This window comes from Barbus barbus (genome assembly GCF_936440315.1).
Source record: "Barbus barbus genome assembly, chromosome: 19".
Classification (NCBI taxonomy): domain Eukaryota; kingdom Metazoa; phylum Chordata; class Actinopteri; order Cypriniformes; family Cyprinidae; genus Barbus; species Barbus barbus.
Window position 1 is genome coordinate 15378679 of NC_136747.1, and position 12326 is coordinate 15391004.

Here is a 12326-nt window from a genome sequence, read left to right on the forward strand (position 1 = left end):
TGCAATTGCATGTTTTCAAACAGATGGCAACAAGGCAAAACCTATGGACTGGAGCTTTAAGATGACATTGAGGAACGCCATTAAAATGCTTTTAATCCTGGAAAAAAATTATACAATTTGCCTTTAACTCAGCTGTTAAAAAGCAAATCTGTGATTCACTTGTTCACTTAATTGGCATACAGCATTCTGGCTCTTGAGAGACACCTTGGAAACTTGGAAACTTGGAACTTTTGTCTATATTGCCCTGCCCTATTTCTTATACAACAAGTGAAAGTTGACTACCTATGTAGAGGTTACAGGACACAGAGACTTGTTTAAGTAGCATGTTTTTTTTTTTCAATTTAATTTCAAAATTTTTAATTTGTTTGTAGTTATTGTGGTTGACTCCAATAAAAGTTCAAAATATTGCTACTTTCTGCTTGAAAGCCCTTTTTGTTTTGTTTTTGTTCTTTTGTAATGTGTAGTATCCACAGAACCAACTAATGGATTCAGTTGTCTGTATAGGATTATAGATTCATTGTTCTGCAGTTGAAACAAAATGCTACTTTGCGAATTAATTGTTTGATATGCCGAGACGATATTGAATTATTATATAACATAACACTGTTGTCATTTATAATATAAAAGTTTTCAGATATAGTTTACCCTTCACTTAATACAGCAGGTATTTCTTTTTATCTGTAACATTCTAGGTCAGTTAACAATAGGGCTGCACGATATATCGCATGCTATTGTCATGCGCATCTCGCCAGTAAAGCCGGTTCTGTGATAGTTAATAAATCTCCATCACCTGTTTTCAAATGGAGCGGCATTTAATACACAGCCATAGTTCACTGACAAGCTGCACAATATCACGTTCAATATCACAGGCAATTCATCTGCTATTCTGAGTGCGAATTGCGAAGGTTGTTGAACTACGGCTGTGTATTAAATGACTAGATGACTCTAGTTGACAATAACGGCTAATAATGGTTCTCCACTGTACTCCTTATACTTTGTGTTAGCATAATTATAACACATTGCATTTTTATATTAAAGCTTGACTTCTATATTGTATTTGACATTTATCAAATACTTGGATTAACAATGCATTTATAAATAGTAATTTATCATAATTTACTATTATTGTTAACTAATTTTATTTCACTTCGCATGATGTGAGACCTACATTTTGGATTTTACACCATTTCTGTTAAAAAAAAATCTTATTCTCACTCCTGCATTAGGTAATTTAAAGGTAACTTTATTTTGGTATTGCCTTGAGTGAGGACTAATTTGATTTTCTTCTACATTGTTTTCTTAGTAAATTTAAACCTTTTTGAAAATTTGGTAGCATGATTAAATCAAATGTCTTAATTTGAAAGCCATGTGTGATTTTGATTTGACTAATTCTTAGCGTACCAGTTTATTTATTTTTTTATTTAAATCATGGCTTATGTAATTAGATAATTTTAACATCAAGAATGGAGCTGGAAAAAGGTAATTTCACATGCAGATTTTCTCAGATACATTGTGGAATAAATGTTATTGTTTGTGTTGTTTTCTATACACTTTTTTTTTCCTTAACAGGTTTGTTCGTGACTTCCGAAGTATCGCCAAGTTTGGAACTGTTTTGGATTTTAGCCATTTATCCACTATTAGTTTCAGCTTTATATGGCATGCCAATGGACTGTTCAACAGCTGTCTAATGCGTAATGTTCTCAAAATAGCAAAAATGGCTTTTCAGAACGCAAGGTTCTAGTCTGATTGACTGGCTTTCCGTTACCAGGAGTCAGGGTGTTTAGGTTTTGAACAGTCCACCTGGAAATATTTACAAGTTCTCAAGCTTCTTCAGTGCGAACTACATTTTAAAAGAGAATTTGCCATTTTAAATCTTCTAGAGCTTTAAGACTTGGTAGCAAATAGACCAGTATTACTCCTTTTCCACCTGAATGAACCGAGTGCTAGTTCGGAGCCAGTGCTAGAGGTGGTTCGACTGGCGAGCCTTCTAAGAACGTGCGTGGCAGTGCCAAACACAACAGGCTTGTTCTGGATGCAATGGCGCTGAGCAGACCGATCGGCACGCAACACTGAGGCGCCGTGGGAGCAATCCAAAAGCATAAAGAGCTGTCTGTCAACAATGACGGATGTTGCTTTGCTATTATTGATGATAATGGCTTTGCCATCAGCATTCAAACATGGCAAATCCAACATGTTTGTTTTTAGCTGTTATTCAAATATGGTGGTCAAAATTTGTTCGTCTTTTTGGTCACGATAACCCTGCCCCCAAGCAGTTCTTACTTCTAGCCCAGCAATGTTTTGGTGCTACTTACGAACCACTTTTCCTGGTTCGGAGCTGGTGCTTTGGATGTCGAAAGAGAAAGAACTGATTTGAAACTGGCTCCGAACCAGCACTCAAACTGTCTTTGTGGAAAAGGGGTATCACTTACATATTGTTCTTAGAATTACATCCCTTCCTAAACACCATGTGTTACTACATATCATGGTTGGTCACTTCATGTCAGCTTCATGTCCTGTCAACTCATTTGGTTTGGGTTGTCTTGTGTTTGAGCAGAATGAATAACGCAAGACTAATTCCCTACAAAATATCACCTTCTGACATGTAACTATTCAATTCCAAAACTTTGTTGGCCTGTTTGTCCGATTTGGAACAACTACGTTTATTTTGCTTCGTCACTAGTGTTGCACCATTTCTAATTATTGTTGTTGCTGCTCACATCTTTGTGTCTTAAAATTAGAGGTTAATTGTTAGAGATTAATTGTTATAAATTTGCCATCCCTTCATAGATATTTTACAGTAGATTTTCCAAATGTATTTCAAGGACCCTGTTTTAGAAGGCTAACTGCTCATAGTTTAGTTTATCATAAAGTTCTAGGGCAAGATTCATAGAACGAGTACAATGTTTATTTTTTCCTTCATACCTGATATTTTCTTAAGAATAAAGTTTAGAAATATTTGGCATTCCCAAAAATATTCCAACCAAAATATGTCTTTCATTAGATTATTCAAATGAAGAAACTAATGAAAAATTGGAGTTGAAATTGAAAAGAATGAAAAGTCACAGAATCCCTTTAACCCTTTTTAATTAGAGTAAACTCAACATGTCTTAAATCTCCAAAGATAAGATGTTTAATGACAACACGCACACTCAGATACAGGATGCTTTCCGGGGCTCATCAGTAAGGTTTACCCAGTGTCCTGATTGCTCTGGCCAGCTGACCCGAGTTGTCATTGGCTCGATTGGGTACACATTTGACACACATGCACAAAGCTGCCACTCAGACGGCGCACAATAACGAATTCAGTTCTCTTTTGCATCAAATACAAAAATTATTCTCTCTTCAAGTGTTCTTTAAAGTGCTCCTATTATGGGTTATGAAAGGTTCATATTTTGGTTTGGGAGTCCCCAACGACAGGTTGACATGCATGCAAGGTCAAAAAAAGCTTTAATTTTCTTATGCATTTATTTTTACTTTATTTGCTCAACGACTCCCAAATGATTCGTTCAACAATTCATTTTTCAAAACGTGTGACGCTAATCTGTGGCGATTGGTCGATTTCATTTTAAAGCAGTGTTTGTGAGCTTTTAACACTCCAAAAGCAGCACCTAGTGTCAAAGAATGAATTTGCAATTTAATTCAGACCAATGCAAAAATCCAAGTTCGCAACAAGTGGGCAATATGCTAATGTTTTGTTGACGTCAACATGAAACGGCTTGGGATTCATTTTAAAAATGACTCGTTTCAATGATTGTCAACTCTTTCTGTTGAGAGACAATAGCTTTATACACGGTGCACTTTCAGATTTAAAACTTTGCAGGATGTTTTCATTCACTTAGAGCTGTTACATACTGCATGAAAGGTCATTTTCAAAAATCCATAATAGGGGCACCTTAAGTAAACACTGTTAGTAATGTTTTATATGGGAAATCATTTGGGAGAAAATCGGATGTTAAAACAGATCTGCGCTTAAAGTTTTAGGTCTTAAGTGACCGCAGTCTAAGTTTTTTGTGAATCTGGCCATAAATTGAATAATGTAATTAAATCTATAATCGTAGGATAGCTAATTTATTTTAGTGGTTACATTGAAATGTGCTATTCTGTGCTTCCTTCTGTGTGAAACTACCTACAGACTGCATTTCCTAGATTGCTTTGGATTCATAAACTCCAACTTTTTTTTTTCTCCCCCCTTTAGGTGATGTTGATTTAAGTGAGGGCTCTTTCAGTAATTCAGGAGGAGTATGAGATTAAAAGGACCTTTTAGAGTTAACCAGTTGTTTAACCGTATTGGTAATACTTTTTTTCTTGTTTATGAATTTAATTAATGTAACTGCCGAATCTGCGTTCAAGAAACGATTGCTATACCATACGAGAACTGCTCTAGATTGTCCTTGACGTTGATAGCTGGATTTTTTTGTTCTTTAGAGTGGTAAATTCATTCATCAGCATTGCGGAACTGCTTTCAAGTTGCTAAGCATAGTCAGAAAGAAAAAAACTTTAATTTGGGAAGACTAATCAAAACCAAAAAGTCAGATTATTCAAATGAACTTAAATATTCAGTCTTTAGACAAAGTCAGGAGGCCTGTTTAGAATCAACAGGAGGCTAGGAATTAAATGGGAATAGTAATCTGAATATTTATGTTTTTCCTGGTTTAACACCTTCTCAAATAATTTGGACCTTCTTGATGAAAGCCTTAAATGAATGTATGGGAAGATGTTCTCATTCCAACCTGAAGCCCTTGTAGCTAGTTGCCTGGATATTAGCAGGAAGGAAGAGAGATAAAAAATGATCAGACTTCTCAATTTTCAAGAACACCACACCACCTCCAGGCTTGGTAAGTGCATAACGCATGATTATTTTACAGTCTGCCAAGTCCTGCAAGAAAACCATTTTACTTGTGCCTGTTTGATAGTGTTGGGGAACGGGGGGTTGTTTTGTTTTTCCAATTTATCTCTACAGTTTACTACCGTACTTATAAACGTTTCAATCCAGATCCACACTTGGAGAAGAGGAATCATGGAAAAAAATCACTGATCAAATTCAGACCACATTTAAAGGCATAGGTCACTCAAATGAAAATTGCTTGCCCTCATGTCATTCCAAACCTGTGTAATTTTTCATCAACACAAATAGAAAGTGGACAGCATTTTTCAAGCACCATCAAAAAGCTCCATACGAGTCTGTACGAAATGTACAGTATATTCCAAGTCTTTAAGGCATGGTCACATTAGCAAATTTCAGGGGGTTTTTTTTTAATCAAGTGGTCAGTTGTCTAATGTGACTACTGTAGTGATGCACACGGCACCGCTCGCATAAACCAAGCAGTATTCTGTTGGTCAGTGCAGTGAATTTGTTTTTACCACACATGATTCTTCAGAAATCATTATAATATGTTCATTTGGTGCTTTATAATCAATCCTTGAATAAAAATTCAAGGATTGAATTTAAATCACTTTAAAAGCCATTGTACTGCCTAATGTTTTTGTGGAAATATTGATACTTTTTTTCTTCTGTCGTCTTTGATAAATCAAAAGTTCAAAACCTTTATTTGAAATAGAAAACTTTTGTAACTTATCTTCAGTTTGGATCAATTTAATGCATCCATACTAAATATAAAATTATGCCTTTCTTTTTTTTAAAAAACCTTTTGAATGGTAGTGTATGTAATGTAGTAAAATTCAGTGAGAGATGACCAATTAAGTTTCCATAGTCTGCTCAGTTTCCTCAACTATCATGTTCAGATGGCTCAAAAAAAAAAAAACGCATCTAGTCACATGGGTTTGGAGTGACAAGGGTTAGTAAATGACATACTTTTTATTTTTTTGGTAAACATTTGATTCATTCCCAGCTTAGAGCCATTGGAATATTTTTTTATACAGTGTAAAATTCAAATTAACTTAAAGTTAAGTTCCTTGCTTTAATTAGAACATCTCGGTTCGTCTCTGTAATTTAAATAGTCTAGTAGGAATTTATACAGAATATCACATAACATTCGCCAATTTTTTGACATCACCCTGCATGTAGTTAGCACTATACACTGGGACCTTTGCATAATACAGTGGAAACTTGCCTTTTCGGGCTCCTGAGATTTTAGCAAGTGTGACAAGAGCTTGTCTCTGTCTGTACTGTGTATTGAGTGAATGGTGGTGCTATAGCTGAGCATTAGGGGCCAGTGTCCAGCTTACCCACAGACTCCAGCAGTTGGTAACATTGAGGATTAGTTCTACAGATCAGTGGACAGTTGAGCCTGGACTTATTTGCATCAAGAGGTATGCTTGCATATCACCGGCAAAGGTAAGTGATCTTGTCTTTTTGTTCCATGCAAATAAAGTACTACTTTCTTCAGCCGTGTTGAAATACTACCTGGGTTCTGGCATCACACTCCTGAAAATGGATTCTCGGTGCAGGAATTGGGGTTTTGTAAGCAGTATTTGAAATGTGTTTGGTACTTTGGCTCCCTCTGTGTATTTCAGCTCCTCTGTAATGTCTTCCACACAGCAGCTGTCGTTGAGGGCAGCAGCAGCATCACTACTTCACCAGACATCATGTGTTTAAGCACTGTACAATAATAAAATTCAAGGACCTTATTAGTTGGGTGGTGGCATTCTATTGACTTCACGTACTGAGATGTGCTAAAGTTTCTTTGTTTGGGCTGGAAAAATGTGGTTTATGGTGAAGGCTAGGGTTCTAAGAACTTGAATCTGAATAGAAATGTTCAGAAAAGCTCTTCGTTTTTAGTCCACTTTTGATTCGATAAGCCGAAGCAGCTAAATCTGAGACAATTGCTGGTTCAGTTCCTTATACAAACAAAAACTTTAGTTTGGGGTTGTGAAGATTTATTTTTGTTTTTGAAACGTGCTCATGGAAAATCATGATACAGTGAAAATGGTAATATTGTGAAATTAGTACAATTTAAATTTTCTGTTTTACTGTACTTTAAAATTTATTCCACTGCTGAATTCTCAGCAGTCATTTCTCCAGTCTTCAGTGTCACATGATCCTTCAGAAGTCATTCTAATGTTGATTTTATGCTCAAGAAATTTCTTATTAATGGTAACAAGTTTTTTGTTTTTTGTGTGGAAACGGTGACACATTTTTGCTTGCACTGTATCTTAAGGTATTCTTGTTGCTGTGTAATTATACATGTGTGCTAAGGAAAAATAATTAACGTGCTTACTAGGGATGTGATGATACACCTAACTCTTGATACGATAACGATACTTGGGTGCCGATATGATGATTTGCAAATTTTTATATACATTTTTTAACTCCAGACAATGGGAAAAAGTTTAGTGATACTTAATATACAGGCACATGTCACAATAAAAAAAAAACACATCTTAGCAGTTACTATTGCAATTCGATATTACAAATTAATTTATTTTGTTAAAGACTAGACAGTGGAAAATTGTTTATTATACACTTAAGAGACTGTATATGTTGTCATATTAACAAAAACAATGAATCGCATCTTTCTAAACTTTTATTTCAGGAGCATACACAGTTTATATTTAAAGCACCTTGAACCATGAAACTTTAAAGCACAAAAACCCTGAACTTGCACATGAATATAACGGTCAAATGTTCAACAAAATGAGCAGAAAAAATACTTTCTGAAGTAAAATAGTGCTGTATTAATTTGCATACTGTTTTAGTCATGTTTTCCCAGCAGTCGGGATTCAAATCATGAAGGTGCAGAAAGAATTCTGGAAGAGGTTTGATCCTCTGCCTCTGTCATGGTTTTGCTTTCTCACGCCGGCTTTAAATGTATATGATGTCATCTAATGCAGCGGCACTGCGCACACAGAACAATCGGTTAATGACATCAAAGCAGGAGAGCTACAGAGCAGACGGCTCTGCATGCTTTCGAAATGCTCTCGCAGTGGTTTGATGTCATATGCTGATCGTCTGCGCGGTGCTGCTCCAAGTTGAACACACCTATACATTTCGCCCTCTGTTGGAGTTAAAAACCGCTAACTTCTCCCCACCACCTCTTATGAAAAATGAAATGAAATAAAAATCGATTCTGAGGTAAACCAATAGATTTTTTTAATTGTTTTAAAAAGAATTTTTTCTCCCACCCCTAGTACTTACTATAGGGTTAGGTTTAGGGTTTGTTGCTTGTAATTGTGCATAATTTACTGTAGTATAGTAAGTACATGTAACCAGGTCACTGTTAAATAGTGTTATCTTTTTTTTTCAGGATTCTTTGAAAATGTTCAAAAGAACAGCATTTATTTTGAATAGAATTTTTTTTTAATAATCTAAAAAAAAGTTGTTTTATGCTAATTTTGAGTGTTTATTACACAATTTCCATTGAGAGTGTTTTTGTATACGGCAAGCATACTAGACCCTTCAAACTCTTGAGTGCTTAGACCTTGTCTATCAACTGTTGTGGTCTTCAACAAGCTCCTATATTGGATAGCCTTTACGTTTGTTGTCTTGATGTTGCAAAAATTTATGGCAATGTAAATAGTTCTTTCTCTCTACTTCTCTCACTTCTCAATCCTGGCAGTCCAACCAGTCTGTTTGCTTCATAACTACTTTGACATCACAGTAATGCTGCCTCCACTCTTTACAAACCTCCCTATGTGGACTGGGTGGGAAATACTCGGGGTAATGAAACGGTGCTTTAAAGTACATTTTATTTGGTGGTTTCCTTAAATCTGCTATGATCCTTTATACTTCACAAGTATTGCACTCATGCCAGTGACTCGTTCTCCAGCATTGTATCGCAGCCATGTTACTGAACAGAATGTGTTAATGGTGCCCTAAATTCACTGAGTGTGTGCGTATTCCTGTGAGTGATCGTAGTGCTTCTGTACAACATATTTATAATGCTGGATCAGCATTCTGTCTGGATGTGTGTGTACATGTCTGTTTATCTGCACTGTGATCCATTCATCTTGGCCCCAATCTGTCATTTTGATAATCCTAGTATGGGCCATGAGTTTTTAGCTCTATGGAGTGTGATGCCAGAACTAACCTTGTGATCTAGTGGCTGCCTCAGAGAGGCAGATCTTTAACACAACATCTGTTAGAAATTTGGGATTGTGTTTGAGGTGTTATCTGTATGGAGTTCAAGTGTCATGTGTCAAGTTAGTGAGCTGTACAGCAACTGTAACAAAGTCTTCCTGCATGAGATGAAGTATATTTGCTCTTCAGCTGTGTATTCAAAAACAGTGACTTAGCTTTAACTTCAATATACCTAACCATTTATTTCACCATTATGTGCTTGAGTAGTTTCCTTGATGGGTGTTTTCTTTTTTGAAATAGAACTTAAGTAGTTATAATTTATTTTCAAAAGGACTACTGAAACTTTTTTTACTAAATGTTTTCCTTTTATGTAGTATTAAGTATTGTTAATAATAGCCTGCTGTAAGTCAGTTCGTATAAAGCAGTTAAGGTAGGACTCTGTATAACGGTTTACTTCTGTATCCTCACTGCCTTTCTCTCACTGCAGGGGCTTCGGCTGATTGAAGGAGGTTAAGCAGGCAGCATCATACACCTTGAAATATGAGTAAGTATTCACCAAACACTTCACAGTGACGAGCAAATTATGATCCTGCATGTGTTTGTGCTGGAGTATAAAGGGTGTTTGTATTTTAGGTCAACCAAGGAACCTGTTCTCTCAGCAGCTGAGCACTATGGGCACTAAATGTTCCTGTACTGTGGACAATAATGTGCAGGTCTGTGAAATTCGGTGTCATAATTTAGAATGACAATGTGAACAAAGTGTCTAATTGTTATATGTATGAAAAGACTACTTGGTGTTAATCTTAATATTTTTAATCAAAGATGAGAAACCTCTGTTACGCAACCAGATTACTAATTTTGACCACTTGATTTTTTTTTTTTTCTGCTTGTCTTATATAGTCCTGTTGGAGTGTGACGTGATGTGGCAGTTTGGGAAATGTTGAGTGCGGCACTGGATGCATCATGATTATGCCCAATTTGAAAATAAAGTACATAAAGATCCCTATGTGTGGTCTTGGGAACATTTTTTGAGATTAAACAATTGCATTTTACCTGGAACTGCAGAACCTTGATCATGTAGCTGACTTTATGTATGTTTTAGAGTTATTAATTCAATGGTTTGGATTAGCACAGAAATTTCATGTCTATTCATTAAACTTACTGGCAAAACTTTACAAAGAAAAAGACGCTGACTGTTTGAGATTGTTCTGTAGGTCTACAAACAGACAGACCTCTGTAACCCAGTAGCACCCAGGCTGCTCTCCAGTATCAATTAAGGTCAAGGTGCTATGTTTCTCTTGTTTTATCACTGTTGTGTCCTATTGGCTGACAGCTACTTCTGGAAATCGTTCAGAATGGAAAATAAACCTGCCGTCTTGAAGTGTGGTGCAGTAAATGTGGGTTAGGGTTTTCTTGGCCAGTGTTTTTAACAAACACTTGTGAGGATTTTCACAGGGATTGTTAGTGTTATTGGCAATGAAATATTTTGTTATTAAATTTGACAATATACAAACATCTGTTGGCAGAAAAAGTTGGTAGTTCCATGCGAGACATATCTAACAGTATAAAAAATTTAACAATTTTCACTCAGAAATTGCTAGTACATTTCACAATTAGAAATTATCAGCAAATAGCACATTGAATTAAGAGATTTTGAAGTTTAAAAAACACAAATAATCCAATAATCTTAATTTTGGATTTTAATTAGTTTATTTTAAATTGTTCTTTAGAAATTACATACCACAATTTGTTTGCCAGCATTGGGATTTATTGAGTTGGTGATTTAATGATGACCCTGGCATCAGATATAGCCATGTTCCAAGATATCTCAGAAATTCTCAAGTCTTTCTGTGTGCTGTAAGCGGACAACAGAATGAGGCAAAGGGAGACAGGGAGGTAGAATTTGGTGTTGTGCGACCAATGGGCTTGCCTGATGTATTTTTAATGCACATGAATGATTGATCGCTGTATATGGACGCATGCTCTCTGGAGGGGCGGCTGCAGTCTGTCTGGTGCTGTCGGTGCAGATATGAGTGCGACCAGGGGACCTTCTGGACTGAACATGAACACTGTGGAGTTAAAGCATCAGTGGGCAATGCAGAGAAATCACACTCTGGTCCGGACGTACCTGCTCTCCAGTTCTGTGCTTCCACTTTCTGGCTCGAGGTGCAGAGATGATTTCAGACTTCCATCATTGTCCAGATCAACACCTGGTCGGACCACCACAGGTCCTCTCAGGTAAGCGGATATCTGGTGCCACGAAACAAAGGGGTTTAGCATCAGCGGTAGCTGGAGAACTGGCTACTGTATGTGATGCTAAAATTGCATTGTTAAAAAAATAAGGCACATGAAATGTATTTTTTCTTTGTAGTTTATACTGTACGTTTATATTTAAATTTTTTCAATAAAATATACTTTCAAAGAACTTTACACCTTATTTTAAATTGTTTTTAAAATTGAAAAGTGAAATACTTACAGCAATGCAATTTCTGCAATGTTTTAAATTTGCATTAAACTTTGAACCTGTACAAATGTGCAGTTACAGCTCCATGCACAATGGAGAATGTTTTAGAAACCTGAGAAACATTCCTCTTACATGGCAACACACCCAAACTGCTCATGGGGGGGAAAACAACAGCTATATTACACCGATTATCCAATGAGAGCAGCCAGTGTTTCTTAAACTGTACAATATATGATGTGCTGGCCATATTATGAAATAAGCAGAGGGGGGGAAAAATCTAGATAAAACAAATATCATTAATTTTATTATTATTAAGTCCCTCTTACATTGTTAATGTTGCATTGGATCAGATGATTGATTGATATGACAGTTAAAGAATTTAATGACCCATTTTATCTTGTGTATCTGGACTGGCAGCTCGATGGGTATTTCAAAGTTACCAAAAAATTATTACAGCCAGTATATAAATTGTTAAAGTTTGAGGCCAGTACTTTTTGTGTGTGTGATATTTTTGAAAGTCTCAAATGCTTAAAGCTACATTTATTTGCTCAGAAATACAGTGAAAACAGTAATGCTGTAAAATACTATTACAATTTTAAATGACTGTTTTCTATTATTTTAAAGTAATTTAGTCCTGTAGTGGCAAAGCTGAATTTTCAGCATCATTACTCGCCTTCAGTGTCACATGATCCTTCAGAAATAATTCTAAGATGATTTGCTGCTAAAGAAACATTTTTATCATTGTCAATGTTGAAAACAGCTCATTTCAAATGGAAGTCTTTTGCAACATTGTCTTTACTGTCAGCTTAATTTGATCAATTAACTTAGTGTCCTTGCTGAATTATGTATTATGAATTCCTTTCCAAAATAAATCCCACCAAACTT

At 35.9% G+C, this 12326-nt stretch overlaps 1 protein-coding gene across 2 annotated transcripts in view; it reads left to right on the plus strand.

Moving 5' to 3' along the window:
* Positions 1-9979, plus strand: part of sfpq (splicing factor proline/glutamine-rich) — a 34834-nt gene extending 24855 nt beyond the window's left edge. For both annotated transcript variants that reach the window (XR_013785536.1, XR_013785537.1), the window contains 3 exons: positions 9465-9521; positions 9611-9690; positions 9878-9979. The gene's annotated coding sequence lies outside the window, so the exon portion shown is untranslated. The remainder of the gene's footprint in view (positions 1-9464; positions 9522-9610; positions 9691-9877) is intronic.
* Positions 9980-12326: the final 2347 nt, after the last annotated feature.